Raw genomic sequence first — 16,504 nt, 5'->3', positions numbered from 1 at the left:
TTCGTAGCGCTAAGTGGGTAATACTGGAAAAAAGAATATGTTCAAATATAAACTACACAGAAGCATTGTATGAAACTTCTTTCTGTTCTGTGCATTCAACTAACAGAGTTGAATCTTACTTTTGATTGAGCCTTTCTGAAACACTCTTTCTGTATAAACTGCAATTGGACACTCTGAGCGCTAAGAGGCCTATATTGGGAAAAATAATATCTTCAAATAAAAACTACACAGAAGAGTTGTGTGAAACTTATTTCTGATATGTTCATTAAGCTAACAGAGTTAAACCATACTTTTGATTGCGCAGTTCTGAACACTCTTTCTGTAGAAAAGGCAAGTGGACATTCGGAGCGCTAAGAGGGTAGTAGTGGAAAAAGGAATATATACAAAAATAAACTACACAGTAGCATTCTGTGAAAATTCTTTCTGTTCTGTGCATTCAACTAACAGAGTTGAACCTTACTTTTGATTGAGCCGTTCTGAAACACTCTTTCTGTAGAAACTGCCATTGGACATGCTAAGCGCTAAGAGGCCTACATTGGGAAAAAGAATATCTTCAAATAAAAACTACACAGATGCATTCTGTGAAACTTATTTCTGATCTGTAAATTCAGTTAACAGAGATAAAACATATTTTTGATTGAGCAGTTATGAAACACTCTTTTTGTAGAAAATGCAAATGGAGATTCGGAGCGCTAAGAGGGTAATAGTAGAAAAAGGAATGTCTTCAAATATAAACTACACAGAATCATTCGGTGAAACTTCTTTCTGATCTGTGCATTCAGCTAACAGAGTGAAACCATACTTTTGATTGAGCAGATCTGAACACTCTTTCTGTAGAAAATGCAACTGGACATTTGGAGCGCTAAGAGCGTAGTAGTGGAAAAAGGAATATATTCAAATATAAACTACACAGAAGCATTCTGTGAAACTTCTTTCTGATCTGAGCATTCAGCTAACAGAGTTAAACCATACTTTTGATTGAGCAGTTTTGAAACACTCTGTCTGTAGAAAATGCAACTGGACATTCGTAGCGCTAAGTGGGTAATAGTGGAAAAAAGAATATGTTCAAATATAAACTACACAGAAGCATTGTATGAAACTTCTTTCTGTTCTGTGCATTCAACTAACAGAGTTGAACCTTACTTTTGATTGAGCCGTTCTGAAACACTCTTTCTGTAGAAACTGCAATTGGACATTCTGAGCGCTAAGAGGCCTATATTGGGAAAAAGAATGTCTACAAATAAAAACTACACAGAAGAATTGTGTGAAACTTCTTTCTGTTCTGTTTGTTCAACTAAAAGAGTTGAACCTTAGTTTTGATTGAGCCGTTCTGAAACACTCTTTCTGTAGAAAATGCAAGTGGAGATTCGGAGCGCTAAGAGGGTAATAGTGGAAAAAGGAATGTCTCCAAATATAAACTACACAGAATCATTCTGTGAAGCTTCTTTCTGATCTGTGCATTCAGCTAACAGAGTTAAACCATACTTTTGATTGAGCAGATCTGAACACTCTTTCTGTAAAAAATGCAACTGGACATTTGGAGCGCTAAGAGAGTAGTAGTGGAAAAAGGAATATATTCAAATATAAACTACACAGAAGCATTCTGTGAAACTTCTTTCTGATCTGAGCATTCAGCTAACAGAGTTAAACCATACTTTTGATTGAGCAGTTTTGAAACACTCTGTCTGTAGAAAATGCAACTGGACATTCGTAGCGCTAAGTGGGTAATACTGGAAAAAAGAATATGTTCAAATATAAACTACACAGAAGCATTGTATGAAACTTCTTTCTGTTCTGTGCATTCAACTAACAGAGTTGAATCTTACTTTTGATTGAGCCTTTCTGAAACACTCTTTCTGTATAAACTGCAATTGGACACTCTGAGCGCTAAGAGGCCTATATTGGGAAAAATAATATCTTCAAATAAAAACTACACAGAAGAGTTGTGTGAAACTTATTTCTGATATGTTCATTAAGCTAACAGAGTTAAACCATACTTTTGATTGCGCAGTTCTGAACACTCTTTCTGTAGAAAATGCAAGTGGACATTCGGAGCGCTAAGAGGGTAGTAGTGGAAAAAGGAATATATACAAAAATAAACTACACAGTAGCATTCTGTGAAAATTCTTTCTGTTCTGTGCATTCAACTAACAGAGTTGAACCTTACTTTTGATTGAGCCGTTCTGAAACACTCTTTCTGTAGAAACTGCAATTGGACATGCTAAGCGCTAAGAGGCCTACATTGGGAAAAAGAATATCTTCAAATAAAAACTACACAGATGCATTCTGTGAAACTTATTTCTGATCTGTAAATTCAGTTAACAGAGATAAAACATATTTTTGATTGAGCAGTTATGAAACACTCTTTTTGTAGAAAATGCAAGTGGAGATTCGGAGCGCTAAGAGGGTAATAGTGGAAAAAGGAATGTCTTCAAATATAAACTACACAGAATCATTCGGTGAAACTTCTTTCTGATCTGTGCATTCAGCTAACAGAGTTAAACCATACTTTTGATTGAGCAGATCTGAACACTCTTTCTGTAGAAAATGCAACTGGACATTTGGAGCGCTAAGAGCGTAGTAGTGGAAAAAGGAATATATTCAAATATAAACTACACAGAAGCATTCTGTGAAACATCTTTCTGATCTGAGCATTCAGCTAACAGAGTTAAACCATACTTTTGATTGAGCAGTTTTGAAACACTCTGTCTGTAGAAAATGCAACTGGACATTGGTAGCGCTAAGTGGGTAATAGTGGAAAAAAGAATATGTTCAAATATAAACTACACAGAAGCATTGTATGAAACTTCTTTCTGTTCTGTGCATTCAACTAACAGAGTTGAACCTTACTTTTGATTGAGCCGTTCTGAAACACTCTTTCTGTAGAAACTGCAATTGGACATTCTGAGCGCTAAGAGGCCTATATTGGGAAAAAGAATGTCTACAAATAAAAACTACACAGAAGAATTGTGTGAAACTTCTTTCTGTTCTGTTTGTTCAACTAAAAGAGTTGAACCTTAGTTTTGATTGAGCCGTTCTGAAACACTCTTTCTGTAGAAAATGCAAGTGGAGATTCGGAGCGCTAAGAGGGTAATAGTGGAAAAAGGAATGTCTCCAAATATAAACAACACAGAATCATTCTGTGAAACTTCTTTCTGATCTGTGCATTCAGCTAACAGAGTTAAACCATACTTTTGATTGAGCAGATCTGAACACTCTTTCTGTAAAAAATGCAACTGGACATTTGGAGCGCTAAGAGAGTAGTAGTGGAAAAAGGAATATATTCAAATATAAACTACACAGAAGCATTCTGTGAAACTTCTTTCTGATCTGAGCATTCAGCTAACAGAGTTAAACCATACTTTTGATTGAGCAGTTTTGAAACACTCTGTCTGTAGAAAATGCAACTGGACATTCGTAGCGCTAAGTGGGTAATACTGGAAAAAAGAATATGTTCAAATATAAACTACACAGAAGCATTGTATGAAACTTCTTTCTGTTCTGTGCATTCAACTAACAGAGTTGAATCTTACTTTTGATTGAGCCTTTCTGAAACACTCTTTCTGTATAAACTGCAATTGGACACTCTGAGCGCTAAGAGGCCTATATTGGGAAAAATAATATCTTCAAATAAAAACTACACAGAAGAGTTGTGTGAAACTTATTTCTGATATGTTCATTAAGCTAACAGAGTTAAACCATACTTTTGATTGCGCAGTTCTGAACACTCTTTCTGTAGAAAAGGCAAGTGGACATTCGGAGCGCTAAGAGGGTAGTAGTGGAAAAAGGAATATATACAAAAATAAACTACACAGTAGCATTCTGTGAAAATTCTTTCTGTTCTGTGCATTCAACTAACAGAGTTGAACCTTACTTTTGATTGAGCCGTTCTGAAACACTCTTTCTGTAGAAACTGCCATTGGACATGCTAAGCGCTAAGAGGCCTACATTGGGAAAAAGAATATCTTCAAATAAAAACTACACAGATGCATTCTGTGAAACTTATTTCTGATCTGTAAATTCAGTTAACAGAGATAAAACATATTTTTGATTGAGCAGTTATGAAACACTCTTTTTGTAGAAAATGCAAATGGAGATTCGGAGCGCTAAGAGGGTAATAGTAGAAAAAGGAATGTCTTCAAATATAAACTACACAGAATCATTCGGTGAAACTTCTTTCTGATCTGTGCATTCAGCTAACAGAGTGAAACCATACTTTTGATTGAGCAGATCTGAACACTCTTTCTGTAGAAAATGCAACTGGACATTTGGAGCGCTAAGAGCGTAGTAGTGGAAAAAGGAATATATTCAAATATAAACTACACAGAAGCATTCTGTGAAACTTCTTTCTGATCTGAGCATTCAGCTAACAGAGTTAAACCATACTTTTGATTGAGCAGTTTTGAAACACTCTGTCTGTAGAAAATGCAACTGGACATTCGTAGCGCTAAGTGGGTAATAGTGGAAAAAAGAATATGTTCAAATATAAACTACACAGAAGCATTGTATGAAACTTCTTTCTGTTCTGTGCATTCAACTAACAGAGTTGAACCTTACTTTTGATTGAGCCGTTCTGAAACACTCTTTCTGTAGAAACTGCAATTGGACATTCTGAGCGCTAAGAGGCCTATATTGGGAAAAAGAATGTCTACAAATAAAAACTACACAGAAGAATTGTGTGAAACTTCTTTCTGTTCTGTTTGTTCAACTAAAAGAGTTGAACCTTAGTTTTGATTGAGCCGTTCTGAAACACTCTTTCTGTAGAAAATGCAAGTGGAGATTCGGAGCGCTAAGAGGGTAATAGTGGAAAAAGGAATGTCTCCAAATATAAACTACACAGAATCATTCTGTGAAGCTTCTTTCTGATCTGTGCATTCAGCTAACAGAGTTAAACCATACTTTTGATTGAGCAGATCTGAACACTCTTTCTGTAAAAAATGCAACTGGACATTTGGAGCGCTAAGAGAGTAGTAGTGGAAAAAGGAATATATTCAAATATAAACTACACAGAAGCATTCTGTGAAACTTCTTTCTGATCTGAGCATTCAGCTAACAGAGTTAAACCATACTTTTGATTGAGCAGTTTTGAAACACTCTGTCTGTAGAAAATGCAACTGGACATTCGTAGCGCTAAGTGGGTAATACTGGAAAAAAGAATATGTTCAAATATAAACTACACAGAAGCATTGTATGAAACTTCTTTCTGTTCTGTGCATTCAACTAACAGAGTTGAATCTTACTTTTGATTGAGCCTTTCTGAAACACTCTTTCTGTATAAACTGCAATTGGACACTCTGAGCGCTAAGAGGCCTATATTGGGAAAAATAATATCTTCAAATAAAAACTACACAGAAGAGTTGTGTGAAACTTATTTCTGATATGTTCATTAAGCTAACAGAGTTAAACCATACTTTTGATTGCGCAGTTCTGAACACTCTTTCTGTAGAAAATGCAAGTGGACATTCGGAGCGCTAAGAGGGTAGTAGTGGAAAAAGGAATATATACAAAAATAAACTACACAGTAGCATTCTGTGAAAATTCTTTCTGTTCTGTGCATTCAACTAACAGAGTTGAACCTTACTTTTGATTGAGCCGTTCTGAAACACTCTTTCTGTAGAAACTGCAATTGGACATGCTAAGCGCTAAGAGGCCTACATTGGGAAAAAGAATATCTTCAAATAAAAACTACACAGATGCATTCTGTGAAACTTATTTCTGATCTGTAAATTCAGTTAACAGAGATAAAACATATTTTTGATTGAGCAGTTATGAAACACTCTTTTTGTAGAAAATGCAAGTGGAGATTCGGAGCGCTAAGAGGGTAATAGTGGAAAAAGGAATGTCTTCAAATATAAACTACACAGAATCATTCGGTGAAACTTCTTTCTGATCTGTGCATTCAGCTAACAGAGTTAAACCATACTTTTGATTGAGCAGATCTGAACACTCTTTCTGTAGAAAATGCAACTGGACATTTGGAGCGCTAAGAGCGTAGTAGTGGAAAAAGGAATATATTCAAATATAAACTACACAGAAGCATTCTGTGAAACATCTTTCTGATCTGAGCATTCAGCTAACAGAGTTAAACCATACTTTTGATTGAGCAGTTTTGAAACACTCTGTCTGTAGAAAATGCAACTGGACATTGGTAGCGCTAAGTGGGTAATAGTGGAAAAAAGAATATGTTCAAATATAAACTACACAGAAGCATTGTATGAAACTTCTTTCTGTTCTGTGCATTCAACTAACAGAGTTGAACCTTACTTTTGATTGAGCCGTTCTGAAACACTCTTTCTGTAGAAACTGCAATTGGACATTCTGAGCGCTAAGAGGCCTATATTGGGAAAAAGAATGTCTACAAATAAAAACTACACAGAAGAATTGTGTGAAACTTCTTTCTGTTCTGTTTGTTCAACTAAAAGAGTTGAACCTTAGTTTTGATTGAGCCGTTCTGAAACACTCTTTCTGTAGAAAATGCAAGTGGAGATTCGGAGCGCTAGGAGGGTAATAGTGGAAAAAGGAATGTCTCCAAATATAAACAACACAGAATCATTCTGTGAAACTTCTTTCTGATCTGTGCATTCAGCTAACAGAGTTAAACCATACTTTTGATTGAGCAGATCTGAACACTCTTTCTGTAAAAAATGCAACTGGACATTTGGAGCGCTAAGAGAGTAGTAGTGGAAAAAGGAATATATTCAAATATAAACTACACAGAAGCATTCTGTGAAACTTCTTTCTGATCTGAGCATTCAGCTAACAGAGTTAAACCATACTTTTGATTGAGCAGTTTTGAAACACTCTGTCTGTAGAAAATGCAACTGGACATTCGTAGCGCTAAGTGGGTAATACTGGAAAAAAGAATATGTTCAAATATAAACTACACAGAAGCATTGTATGAAACTTCTTTCTGTTCTGTGCATTCAACTAACAGAGTTGAATCTTACTTTTGATTGAGCCTTTCTGAAACACTCTTTCTGTATAAACTGCAATTGGACACTCTGAGCGCTAAGAGGCCTATATTGGGAAAAATAATATCTTCAAATAAAAACTACACAGAAGAGTTGTGTGAAACTTATTTCTGATATGTTCATTAAGCTAACAGAGTTAAACCATACTTTTGATTGCGCAGTTCTGAACACTCTTTCTGTAGAAAATGCAAGTGGACATTCGGAGCGCTAAGAGGGTAGTAGTGGAAAAAGGAATATATACAAAAATAAACTACACAGTAGCATTCTGTGAAAATTCTTTCTGTTCTGTGCATTCAACTAACAGAGTTGAACCTTACTTTTGATTGAGCCGTTCTGAAACACTCTTTCTGTAGAAACTGCCATTGGACATGCTAAGCGCTAAGAGGCCTACATTGGGAAAAAGAATATCTTCAAATAAAAACTACACAGATGCATTCTGTGAAACTTATTTCTGATCTGTAAATTCAGTTAACAGAGATAAAACATATTTTTGATTGAGCAGTTATGAAACACTCTTTTTGTAGAAAATGCAAGTGGAGATTCGGAGCGCTAAGAGGGTAATAGTAGAAAAAGGAATGTCTTCAAATATAAACTACACAGAATCATTCGGTGAAACTTCTTTCTGATCTGTGCATTCAGCTAACAGAGTTAAACCATACTTTTGATTGAGCAGATCTGAACACTCTTTCTGTAGAAAATGCAACTGGACATTTGGAGCGCTAAGAGAGTAGTAGTGGAAAAAGGAATATATTCAAATATAAACTACACAGAAGCATTCTGTGAAACTTCTTTCTGATCTGAGCATTCAGCTAACAGAGTTAAACCATACTTTTGATTGAGCAGTTTTGAAACACTCTGTCTGTAGAAAATGCAACTGGACATTCGTAGCGCTAAGTGGGTAATAGTGGAAAAAAGAATATGTTCAAATATAAACTACACAGAAGCATTGTATGAAACTTCTTTCTGTTCTGTGCATTCAACTAACAGAGTTGAACCTTACTTTTGATTGAGCCGTTCTGAAACACTCTTTCTGTAGAAACTGCAATTGGACATTCTGAGCGCTAAGAGGCCTATATTGGGAAAAAGAATGTCTACAAATAAAAACTACACAGAAGAATTGTGTGAAACTTCTTTCTGTTCTGTTTGTTCAACTAAAAGATTTGAACCTTAGTTTTGATTGAGCCGTTCTGAAACACTCTTTCTGTAGAAAATGCAAGTGGATATTCGGAGCGCTAAGAGGGTAATAGTGGAAAAAGGAATGTCTCCAAATATAAACTACACAGAATCATTCTGTGAAGCTTCTTTCTGATCTGTGCATTCAGCTAACAGAGTTAAACCATACTTTTGATTGAGCAGATCTGAACACTCTTTCTGTAGAAAATGCAACTGGACATTTGGAGCGCTAAGAGAGTAGTAGTGGAAAAAGGAATATATTCAAATATAAACTACACAGAAGCATTCTGTGAAACTTCTTTCTGATCTGAGCATTCAGCTAACAGAGTTAAACCATACTTTTGATTGAGCAGTTTTGAAACACTCTGTCTGTAGAAAATGCAACTGGACATTCGTAGCGCTAAGTGGGTAATAGTGGAAAAAATAATATGTTCAAATATAAACTACACAGAAGCATTGTATGAAACTTCTTTCTGTACTGTGCATTCAACTAACAGAGTTGAACCTTACTTTTGATTGAGCCTTTCTGAAACACTCTTTCTGTAGAAACTGCAATTGGACATTCTGAGCGCTAAGAGGCCTATATTGGGAAAAATAATATCTTCAAATAAAAACTACACAGAAGCATTGTGTGAAACTTATTTCTGATATGTTCATTAAGCTAACAGAGTTAAACCATACTTTTGATTGCGCAGTTCTGAACACTCTTTCTGTAGAAAATGCAAGTGGACATTCGGAGCGCTAAGAGGGTAATAGTGGAAAAAGGAGTGTATTCAAATATAAACTACACAGTAGCATTCTGTGAAAATTCTTTCTGTTCTGTGCATTCAACTAACAGAGTTGAACCTTACTTTTGATTGAGCCGTTCTGAAACACTCTTTCTGTAGAAACTGCAATTGGACATGCTAAGCGCTAAGAGGCCTACATTGGGAAAAAGAATATCTTCAAATAAAAACTACACAGATGCATTCTGTGAAACTTATTTCTGATCTGTAAATTCAGTTAACAGAGATAAAACATATTTTTGATTGAGCAGTTATGAAACACTCTTTTTGTAGAAAATGCAAGTGGAGATTCGGAGCGCTAAGAGGGTAATAGTGGAAAAAGGAATGTCTTCAAATATAAACTACACAGAATCATTCGGTGAAACTTCTTTCTGATCTGTGCATTCAGCTAACAGAGTTAAACCATACTTTTGATTGAGCAGATCTGAACACTCTTTCTGTAGAAAATGCAACTGGACATTTGGAGCGCTAAGAGCGTAGTAGTGGAAAAAGGAATATATTCAACTATAAACTACACAGAAGCATTCTGTGAAACATCTTTCTGATCTGAGCATTCAGCTAACAGAGTTAAACCATACTTTTGATTGAGCAGTTTTGAAACACTCTGTCTGTAGAAAATGCAACTGGACATTGGTAGCGCTAAGTGGGTAATAGTGGAAAAAAGAATATGTTCAAATATAAACTACACAGAAGCATTGTATGAAACTTCTTTCTGTTCTGTGCATTCAACTAACAGAGTTGAACCTTACTTTTGATTGAGCCGTTCTGAAACACTCTTTCTGTAGAAACTGCAATTGGACATTCTGAGCGCTAAGAGGCCTATATTGGGAAAAAGAATGTCTACAAATAAAAACTACACAGAAGAATTGTGTGAAACTTCTTTCTGTTCTGTTTGTTCAACTAAAAGAGTTGAACCTTAGTTTTGATTGAGCCGTTCTGAAACACTCTTTCTGTAGAAAATGCAAGTGGAGATTCGGAGCGCTAAGAGGGTAATAGTGGAAAAAGGAATGTCTCCAAATATAAACAACACAGAATCATTCTGTGAAACTTCTTTCTGATCTGTGCATTCAGCTAACAGAGTTAAACCATACTTTTGATTGAGCAGATCTGAACACTCTTTCTGTAAAAAATGCAACTGTACATTTGGAGGGCTAAGAGAGTAGTAGTGGAAAAAGGAATATATTCAAATATAAACTACACAGAAGCATTCTGTGAAACTTCTTTCTGATCTGAGCATTCAGCTAACAGAGTTAAACCATACTTTTGATTGAGCAGTTTTGAAACACTCTGTCTGTAGAAAATGCAACTGGACATTCGTAGCGCTAAGTGGGTAATACTGGAAAAAAGAATATGTTCAAATATAAACTACACAGAAGCATTGTATGAAACTTCTTTCTGTTCTGTGCATTCAACTAACAGAGTTGAATCTTACTTTTGATTGAGCCTTTCTGAAACACTCTTTCTGTATAAACTGCAATTGGACACTCTGAGCGCTAAGAGGCCTATATTGGGAAAAATAATATCTTCAAATAAAAACTACACAGAAGAGTTGTGTGAAACTTATTTCTGATATGTTCATTAAGCTAACAGAGTTAAACCATACTTTTGATTGCGCAGTTCTGAACACTCTTTCTGTAGAAAATGCAAGTGGACATTCGGAGCGCTAAGAGGGTAGTAGTGGAAAAAGGAATATATACAAAAATAAACTACACAGTAGCATTCTGTGAAAATTCTTTCTGTTCTGTGCATTCAACTAACAGAGTTGAACCTTACTTTTGATTGAGCCGTTCTGAAACACTCTTTCTGTAGAAACTGCCATTGGACATGCTAAGCGCTAAGAGGCCTACATTGGGAAAAAGAATATCTTCAAATAAAAACTACACAGATGCATTCTGTGAAACTTATTTCTGATCTGTAAATTCAGTTAACAGAGATAAAACATATTTTTGATTGAGCAGTTATGAAACACTCTTTTTGTAGAAAATGCAAGTGGAGATTCGGAGCGCTAAGAGGGTAATAGTAGAAAAAGGAATGTCTTCAAATATAAACTACACAGAATCATTCGGTGAAACTTCTTTCTGATCTGTGCATTCAGCTAACAGAGTTAAACCATACTTTTGATTGAGCAGATCTGAACACTCTTTCTGTAGAAAATGCAACTGGACATTTGGAGCGCTAAGAGCGTAGTAGAGGAAAAAGGAATATATTCAAATATAAACTACACAGAAGCATTCTGTGAAACTTCTTTCTGATCTGAGCATTCAGCTAACAGAGTTAAACCATACTTTTGATTGAGCAGATCTGAACACTCTTTCTGTAGAAAATGCAACTGGACATTTGGAGCGCTAAGAGCGTAGTAGTGGAAAAAGGAATATATTCAAATATAAACTACACAGAAGCATTGTATGAAACTACTTTCTGTTCTGTGCATTCAACTAACAGAGTTGAACCTTACTTTTGATTGAGCCTTTCTGAAACACTCTTTCTGTAGAAACTGCAATTGGACATTCTGAGCGCTAAGAGGCCTCTATTGGGAAAAACAATATCTTCAAATAAAAACTACACAGAAGCATTGTGTGAAACTTATTTCTGATATGTTCATTAAGCTAACAGAGTTAAACCATACTTTTGATTGAGCAGTTTTGAAACACTCTGTCTGTAGAAAATGCAACTGGACATTCGTAGGGCTAAGTGGGTAATAGTGGAAAAAAGAATATGTTCAAATATAAACTACACAGAAGCATTGTTTGAAACTTCTTTCTGTTCTGTGCATTCAACTAACAGAGTTGAACCTTACTTTTGATTGAGCCGTTCTGAAACACTCTTTCTGTAGAAACTGCAATTGGACATTCTGAGCGCTAGGAGGCCTATATTGCGAAAAAGAATGTCTACAAATAAAAACTACACAGAAGTATTGTGTGAAACTTCTTTCTGTTCTGTTTGTTCAACTAAAGGAGTTGAACCTTAGTTTTGATTGAGCCGTTCTGAAACATTCTTTCTGTAGAAAATGCAAGTGGAGATTCGGAGCGCTAAGAGGGTAATAGTGGAAAAAGGAATGTCTCCAAATATAAACTGCACAGAATCATTCTGTGAAACTTCTTTCTGATCTGTGCATTCAGCTAACAGAGTTAAAGCATACTTTTGATTGAGCAGATCTGAACACTCTTTCTGTAGAAAATGCAACTGGACATTTGGAGCGCTAAGAGAGTAGTAGTGGAAAAAGGAACATATTCAAATATAAACTACACAGAAGCATTCTGTGAAACTTCTTTCTGATCTGAGCATTCAGCTAACAGATTTAAACCATACTTTTGATTGAGCAGTTTTGAAACACTCTGTCTGTAGAAAATGCAACTGGACATTCGTAGCGCTAAGTGGGTAATAGTGGAAAAAAGAATATGTTCAAATATAAACTACACAGAAGCATTGTATGAAACTTCTTTCTGTTCTGTGCATTCAACTAACAGAGTTGAACCTTACTTTTGATTGAGCCGTTCTGAAACACTCTTTCTGTAGAAACTGCAATTGGACATTCTGAGCGCTAAGAGGCCTATATTGCTAAAAAAATGTCTACAAATAAAAACTACACAGAAGAATTGTGTGAAACTTCTTTCTGTTCTGTTTGTTCAACTAAAAGAATTGAACCTTAGTTTTGATTGAGCCGTTCTGAAACACTCTTTCTGTAGAAAATGCAAGTGGAGATTCGGAGCGCTAAGAGGGTAATAGTGGAAAAAGGAATGTCTCCAAATATAAACTACACAGAATCATTCTGTGAAACTTCTTTCTGATCTGTGCATTCAGCTAACAGAGTTAAACCATACTTTTGATTGAGCAGATCTGAACACTCTTTCTGTAGAAAATGCAACTGGACATTTGGATCGCTAAGAGAGTAGTAGTGGAAAAAGTAATATATTCAAATATAAACTACACAGAAGCATTCTGTGAAACTTCTTTCTGATCTGAGCATTCAGCTAACAGAGTTAAACCATACTTTTGATTGAGCAGTTTTGAAACACTCTGTCTGTAGAAAATGCAACTGGACATTCGTAGCGCTAAGTGGGTAATAGTGGAAAAAATAATATGTTCAAATATAAACTACACAGAAGCATTGTATGAAACTTCTTTCTGTTCTGTGCATTCAACTAACAGAGTTGAACCTTACTTTTGATTGAGCCGTTCTGAAACACTCTTTCTGTAGAAACTGCAATTGGACATTCTGAGCGCTAAGAGGCCTATATTGGGAAAAAGAATGTCTTCAAATAAAAACTACACAGAAGCATTGTGTGAAACTTATTTCTGATATGTTCATTAAGCTAACAGAGTTAAACCATACTTTTGATTGCGCAGTTCTGAACACTCTTTCTGTAGAAAATGCAAGTGGACATACGGAGCGCTAAGAGGGTAATAGTGGAAAAAGGAATGTATTCAAATATAAACTACACAGTAGCATTCTGTGAAAATTCTTTCTGTTCTGTGCATTCAACTAACAGAGTTGAACCTTACTTTTGATTGAGCCGTTCTGAAACACTCTTTCTGTAGAGACTGCAATTGGACATGCTAAGCGCTAAGAGGCCTACATTGAGAAAAAGAATATCTTCAAATAAAAACTACACAGATGCATTCTGTGAAACTTATTTCTGATCTGTAAATTCAGTTAACAGAGATAACACATATTTTTGATTGAGCAGTTATGAAACACTCTTTTTGTAGAAAATGCAAGTGGAGATTCGGAGCGCTAAGAGGGTAATAGTGGAAAAAGGAATGTCTTCAAATATAAACTACACAGAATCATTCGGTGAAACATCTTTCTGATCTGTGCATTCAGCTAACAGTGTTAAACCATACCTTTGATTGAGCAGATCTGAACACTCTTTCTGTAGAAAATGCAACTGGACATTTGGAGCGCTAAGAGCGTAGTAGTGGAAAAAGGAATATATTCAAATATAAACTACACAGAAGCATCCTGTGAAACTTCTTTCTGATCTGAGCATTCAGCTAACAGAGTTAAACCATACTTTTGATTGAGCAGTTTTGAAACACTCTGTCTGTAGAAAATGCAACTGGACATTCGTAGCGCTAAGTGGGTAATAGTGGAAAAAATAATATGTTCAAATATAAACTACACAGAAGCATTGTATGAAACTTCTTTCTGTTCTGTGCATTCAACTAACAGAGTTGAACCTTACATTTGATGGAGCCTTTCTGAAACACTCTTTCTGTAGAAACTGCAATTGGACATTCTGAGCGCTAAGAGGCCTCTATTGGGAAAAATAATATCTTCAAATAAAAACTACACAGAAGCATTGTGTGAAACTTATTTCTGATATGCTCATTAAGCTAACAGAGTTAAACCATACTTTTGATTGCGCAGTTCTGAACACTCTTTCTGTAGAAAATGCAAGTGGACATTCGGAGCGCTAAGAGGGTAATAGTGGAAAAAGGAATATATTTAAATATAAACTACACAGTAGCATTCTGTGAAAATTCTTTCTGTTCTGTGCATTCAACTAACAGATTTGAACCTTACTTTTGATTGAGCCGTTCTGAAACTCTCTTTCTGTAGAAACTGCAATTGGACATGCTAAGGGCTAAGAGGCCTACATTGGGAAAAAGAATATCTTCAAATGAAAACTACACAGATGCATTCTGTGAAATTTATTTCTGATCTGTAAATTCAGTTAACAGAGATAAAACATATTTTTGATTGAGCAGTTATGAAACACTCTTTTTGTAGAAAATGCAAGTGGAGATTCGGAGCGCTAAGAGGGTAATAGTGGAAATAGGAATGTCTTCAAATATAAACTACACAGAATCATTCGGTAAAACTTCCTTCTGATCTGTGCATTCAGCAAACAGAGTTAAACCATACTTTTGATTGAGCAGATCTGAACACTCTTTCTGTAGAAAATGCAACTGGACATTTGGAGCGCTAAGAGCGTAGTAGTGGAAAAAGGAATATATTCAAATATAAACTACACAGAAGCATTCTGTGAAGCTTCTTTCTGATCTGAGCATTCAGCAAACAGAGTTAAACCATACTTTTGATTGAGCAGTTTTGAAACACTCTGTCTGTAGAAAATGCAACTGGACATTCGTAGCGCTAAGTGGGTAATAGTGGAAAAAAGAATATGTTCAAATATAAACAACACAGAAGCATTGTATGAAACTTCTTTCTGTTCTGTGCATTCAACTAACAGAGTTGAACCTTACTTTTGATTGAGCCGTTCTGAAACACTCTTTCTGTAGAAACTGCAATTGGACATTCTGAGCGCTAAGAGGCCTATATTGCTAAAAAAATGTCTACAAATAAAAACTACACAGAAGAATTGTGTGAAACTTCTTTCTGTTCTGTTTGTTCAACTAAAAGAGTTGAACCTTAGTTTTGATTGAGCCGTTCTGAAACACTCTTTCTGTAGAAAATGCAAGTGGAGATTCGGAGCGCTAAGAGGGTAATAGTGGAAAAAGGAATGTCTCCAAATATAAACTACACAGAATCATTCTGTGAAACTTCTTTCTGATCTGTGCATTCAGCTAACAGAGTTAAACCATACTTTTGATTGAGCAGATCTGAACACTCTTTCTGTAGAAAATGCAACTGGACATTTGGATCGCTAAGAGAGTAGTAGTGGAAAAAGTAATATATTCAAATATAAACTACACAGAAGCATTCTGTGAAACTTCTTTCTGATCTGAGCATTCAGCTAACAGAGTTAAACCATACTTTTGATTGAGCAGTTTTGAAACACTCTGTCTGTAGAAAATGCAACTGGACATTCGTAGCGCTAAGTGGGTAATAGTGGAAAAAATAATATGTTCAAATATAAACTACACAGAAGCATTGTATGAAACTTCTTTCTGTTCTGTGCATTCAACTAACAGAGTTGAACCTTACTTTTGATTGAGCCGTTCTGAAACACTCTTTCTGTAGAAACTGCAATTGGACATTCTGAGCGCTAAGAGGCCTATATTGGGAAAAAGAATGTCTTCAAATAAAAACTACACAGAAGCATTGTGTGAAACTTATTTCTGATATGTTCATTAAGCTAACAGAGTTAAACCATACTTTTGATTGCGCAGTTCTGAACACTCTTTCTGTAGAAAATGCAAGTGGACATACGGAGCGCTAAGAGGGTAATAGTGGAAAAAGGAATATATTCAAATATAAACTACACAGTAGCATTCTGTGAAAATTCTTTCTGTTCTGTGCATTCAACTAACAGAGTTGAACCTTACTTTTGATTGAGCCGTTCTGAAACACTCTTTCTGTAGAGACTGCAATTGGACATGCTAAGCGCTAAGAGGCCTACATTGAGAAAAAGAATATCTTCAAATAAAAACTACACAGATGCATTCTGTGAAACTTATTTCTGATCTGTAAATTCAGTTAACAGAGATAACACATATTTTTGATTGAGCAGTTATGAAACACTCTTTTTGTAGAAAATGCAAGTGGAGATTCGGAGCGCTAAGAGGGTAATAGTGGAAAAAGGAATGTCTTCAAATATAAACTACACAGAATCATTCGGTGAAACATCTTTCTGATCTGTGCATTCAGCTAACAGTGTTAAACCATAC

Source organism: Symphalangus syndactylus, chromosome 8 (assembly GCF_028878055.3).
Source record: "Symphalangus syndactylus isolate Jambi chromosome 8, NHGRI_mSymSyn1-v2.1_pri, whole genome shotgun sequence".
Lineage (NCBI taxonomy): Eukaryota > Metazoa > Chordata > Mammalia > Primates > Hylobatidae > Symphalangus > Symphalangus syndactylus.
Note: the sequence above shows the minus strand (reverse complement) of the source record.